We start from the raw sequence: 5309 nt of genomic DNA, 5'->3' as shown, positions 1-5309 counted from the left end.
ATATCTGGGAGCAATGCAACCCACTGCTGATTAGTGCTGATAATATATGTGGAAGTCACTGGGTATATGGGAAATCTCTATAATGCTGTATTGTGTTGTGGACTTGAAACTTCTTTAAATAAATTCAGCCTACCAAAAAAAAAAAAAAATAGGCTTACACATTGATGTTGATACAAAAGTGATCTTTCTTTTCCTGAGAATGTCATTCTCTAAAATTGTGCCACCGTTTGGGGTTGGAAACCTACAGAAGAATTGGGAATAATGAGAATAATCCCTTAGTTAGATTATGTGGAATTTGGAATGACTTATGTTGTCAATAGTTTACTCTTACCTCATATCCTTGCAATCTATTTTAATTATTTCTGCATTTCCTTTTTTTATTTTCTGAAATGCAGATGCAATACTTAAAAATATTTAAGGAAGCAGAACCACCACCCTGTACCAGAACCATTCACAAACAATTAGAACACAACAGACACTGCAATGCAGTTTTCAAAATGTGATTGTGGAAGATGAAATAAACTTCTGCAAAATAAATGGAAAACTCTATATGGAATGACTGGAAAAAATAGCCTTAGAGATTTTATACAAAAGTAAACTTTTTTACTCTGTGTGTCTGACACAGAGGACTTAGCTTCTTTTGACAGGATAGAGAGATGGAAACTCAACTGGCTGAAATCTTCGAATCCTGTGACTTTCTAGAGGGGAAAAATTTCTGAAAAGTCCCAAGAGGGTATTTTAGTATGGGTGGGAGAGGAGGAGAAATAGGCAAGGAAATGAAAGAAAAAAAATCAAAGTGACAAAAGATGTGTTTCTTTCTATTAAAACTTACATATAACCTCTCTGAAAAAGGCCAGCCCTTTTTGTACAATGTTTGATAATGAGGCAAATTCTGTTGATTCCCCTAACTCCTGTGATTAAGTCCAGGACTGCAACCTTATCTTCATTAGTAGAGGCATCGCTGACTGAACTTGGACTTTTTTGCCATTAATAGATTTTATTTTTCACGAATATTCAGGATCAGCTGAAGGTTGAAATGGCTTTTTTCCCCCTAAGTATACCGAAGACAACTTCACAAATGAACTAGAAATGGGAAAAAACAAAAACAAAACAAAACAAAAAACCTCTGTAGTTTGAGAGTATAACTGGCATTTGACACAGCTACCTTCAAGGAATGGCAGATTTTCCTTTAGGAACATTTATATTTTTATAATTATTTAGAAAATCACCTTCTTGAGTATGAAAAGCTCATGTGCTTGGGCACCATGAAAGAGGGAATAAAGCAGCAGCTTGCTCTACAAAAGCAGAAAATACGACAAGAGCTGGCAAGAGGGGTCCTAGACAAAGGGCCTAATGTGGCAATTTTCTAACTGGGTGAACTTTAGAATTAACAACTTTAAAAAAGTTGCTGTGGTTCTACTCCCCCAAAATTCTAATTTACCTCATCTGGGTGGAGGCTGGGTGGCAACAGATTTACAAATGCCCTCAATCAGTTCTCTACCTCCGCCAGGGGGGGGGACAACTGGGGGTGTGGTGGGGTTGGGGTGGTCTTGTTCATGCCCCAGAATTGGGTTTTTGAAGAAAAATGGACAGCAAGAAGTCACCGAGAATATTTGCATGAGCAAAGCTTTAAAATGAGAGCTGGGTTGTGTTTAATCTTCAAGTTAGTTGTTTTAACTGTTCTATCCTTCCTTCTAATGTTCTGTCTCAGGTGAGCATGCATCTGTTTTGTATTGTTGGAGTTTGGGGAAATATGTGGGTCCAGTCCTGATTAGGAGTGGTGCAAAAATAGAGTAGCAGTTGAATAATATTGATCAAGAGTTCTGCAGACTTCACGCTCAAAAATGGTGATAATCGAAGAATTCAGAGAGCTTAATGTGCCTCAGAAATTTGGGAAGATCTAGGATTTCGACTATCCGTGTCATGGGGCCTTGGGAGTCATTCTTTGGAAATTATCTTAAAAGTCAGGAGAAGCTGGAATTGATTCTTGATTGTATCAAGCCGATTTGAGTTTAATACATTTTTAAACACCTGTCAGATGAAGTCATCAACCACCTTGACTAATCCTAGTTTGAATCCAGATTTCAATCCTTTTAATAGCTGTGTGATTTGAGCAGGTTAATTCGCTTTCTTCTCATGTATGATATAAAGTTAGTGTCCATTTTAAAGGCTAGACATAATGTTTGTAGGGCAAATGTGTTTCTGAAATTAAAATTTGGCCCAGAAGTTTTTCTTTTAGAAGTGTATCTTGAATAGAAGCATCCAGGCAAGCAAAGTTATAGTTGTAGATGCGTATTTTGATAAGGACAAGTTGAAAGTGTTCTAACTCTTCAACATTAGTATATACATCAAACACAGTCAGCCATAAGAAGAAATGTTCTGTATTTATTTAGTGACTACATGTGTCTATGTTCATGGACAATTCTTCCATATTGCTCTCCATATAGTTTTTATATGAAAGAAGTTTATAAAATAGTCTAGTCCCTGGGTGAGCGTGTATGCATATGCATGCACATAGAAAATGTCTTGTAGGATACATACAAAAAGGGTGCCCTAATTGGATCTACACAAAATGGAAACAGTTTTGTCAATTTCATATGATCCTTTTTAAAATTTAATAGGTCTTTAAAATTTAATAGGTTTTAAGGTTGTACAGCAACAAAACTGCAATAAAAATCATTCACAAACAATTGTAACATGACAGACACAGCAGTGTGTTTTAGAAATATGATTGTGGGAGACGTGGCTATCTGTGGGTAATGAATTTTAAGGGCATATGTTATTTTTTAAGTTATTTTTTTAATGAGCATGACTATTTTAAGAAAAAGAAAATCATTTTTATTTTGAAAAAAGGTGTTAATTCAGACAAGACTTCTCAAATTGTGTTTGTTACTATAATTAATAGTTATATCATAATTATAGTTAATTGATAGAGATGAGGTAATTTGCCTTTCTCTCAATAGATATCAGTGATAATGTTAACATAACTCAAAGCATTTGGTTCTCCTATATACTTACAAAACTTGTATTATAAAATTTAAATAGATACTACTTGGTAATACAAACACATATCTGCATTCTCTTTTGTGTACAAAAATCATGTGAGAATTATATTTTCACTGTCCTGAGAGCAGCATATTTTCCAAAACACCCTTATATGGTCCCAGAACTACTTTCCTGAAGAGTCATGATACAGCTTTCCCAACACAGGTAAACAGTGCTCTAAAGGTGCCAGCATGCGACTCGCCATCACTCAACAGTTTACAGCTGCAGGAGCCTCCTGGTCTCCCAGCAGAGCAGGGCTGGCTCTTTAGGTGTGAGCTCCACTCACTGGAGAACCACCCTGCTGAGAGCCAGCAGGCTCCTGTGCTTGCCAGACTGTCACATATATTTTGGGACATGTAGGGGTTCGGGAGTGGGGGGGGGGCGACAAAGCATAGTACCTCCCTTTTTAAAACACACTTGTTTGAAGCTGTTATACTTGCATATTTATTTATTTATTTTTAAGTATTTATCTATGCACACAGAACTGGGGTACAGGCCAGAGGTGCGGGAGTGGTAAGGGGATTCACCAGAGACAGAGTGGAGAGCAGAACAGACCAGCTGACAAAGTGACTGACAAAGTACACTGCTGAGGGGAGCAGTGGACGAGTCAGGAGAGGTCTGCCGAGCCATATGGATCATCCGCGGGGTGGGGATTGAACTCATGCTAAAGTGGCTTTGGCTTCTTAGTGCTGTGCTTTAACCCGCTGTGACACCAGGGAGGGCCCGTATATTTATTTTAATAAATCTGAAGACAGCATCCTGGCAGCAAAGCATGTCTGTAGTTTAAATTTTAATAAGCACTGATAAGTAAAAGGGCTCAAAACTTTTCTAATTTGTAGAATTTTTTTAAAAAGATTTATTTATTTATTCATACAGAACTGGGGTACAGGCCAGAGGCTCAGGGGCTGCGAGGGACTTCACCAGAGACAGAGTGGGGAGCAGAACAGGTAGATCTAGGAAGTACACTGCTGAGGGGAGCAGCGGGCAGGTCAGGAGAGGTCTGCCGTGCCATGTGGTCTCCTCAGGGGCAGGCGGGGATAGAACTCATGCGGAAGTGGCTTTAGCTTCTCAGTGCTGTGCTTTAACCCGCTGTGCCACCAGGGAGGGCCTAATTTGTAGAATTTTTAAAAAGCTATGTTTTATATTCATTAATTCCTCATGGAATGCCATGGATAGGTTCTTGGAAACTGTAATTTTAAGTGAAAATAAATAGAACTAAAGTGGGTCATTGAATAATGAATTAGTTTCTTTCCACATGGGCTAGGATTGTTTTTGTCATCTGTTAAAAGGAACTGACATTGAACATAAACATATTATTTAAGGACATGCTGTAAGTAAATATATATAAATTGAGGTAACACTCAATGACACTGAATACAATTTAGGTATAGCACTCTGTATTCCATATTTGTGTTACTACATTATGTCACCACCAAAAATTTAATTTCCATCAACCACCATAAAGCTGACAGGTAAAAAGGGTCATAATATCAGTCTTAATTGTGCGTAAGGTTAAGACTGAAGAGGCAGAATCTCAACGAAAGGAGCTGGCTGCTGCTTCATCTAAAAAGGCCTCTCTTCTGATGAAATGCAGACTTGCAATCAAAATCCACCTTTTTCAAAATGACCTCTCTAGTTGGGAGGCCTACTGTCTCGCATTCATCAAAATAGTAGGGAATCAGAAAATACTCCATATGGAATCCTTGTCTGAGATCACATGTTATTTGGGGGTACAGAGAGCAGATAGATACACTCCTCTGTGTGGGAGCATTTGTTCTGAAGTGGATGACACATCTATTTTGCATTTTAGAGCTTCTCTAGCTTTAAATAGCCAATAGAAAGCTGATGGGATAATTCCGAGGATTATGCATTAAGAATCTTTAAGTCTGACTGCAAATAACAATCATATAGGAATCTTTTTAAAAATATGGACTTTAAAGCTGCTGATAGTCTTCAGATTCCAGTGAAATCATCCTGAATTAGAATCTCCTGGGGCAGTGCCCAGAACTCATTATTCTTAATCAAATATTCTGATTCTGAGGTACAGTCAAGTCTGGAAATCATTGCATTGTCTTAGCTAAGTAAATGAAAAGTCAAACAACATGGGAGAAGATACTGAGGAGGCATGGGTGTGAGAAGGAGAATAAGAAACATTTAGGCCCTCCCTGGTGGTGCAGCGGGTTAAAGCACTGCACTAGGAAGCTTAAGCCACTTCCGCATGAGTTCAACCCCAGCTTGCCCAGGAGGAGATCCACATGGCGTGG

Source organism: Condylura cristata, unplaced genomic scaffold, assembly GCF_000260355.1.
Source record: "Condylura cristata isolate star-nosed mole 26May11 unplaced genomic scaffold, ConCri1.0 scaffold00020, whole genome shotgun sequence".
NCBI classification, from domain to species: domain Eukaryota; kingdom Metazoa; phylum Chordata; class Mammalia; order Eulipotyphla; family Talpidae; genus Condylura; species Condylura cristata.
The sequence above is the reverse complement of the archived record's forward strand: the minus strand, read 5'-3'. Positions refer to the sequence as shown.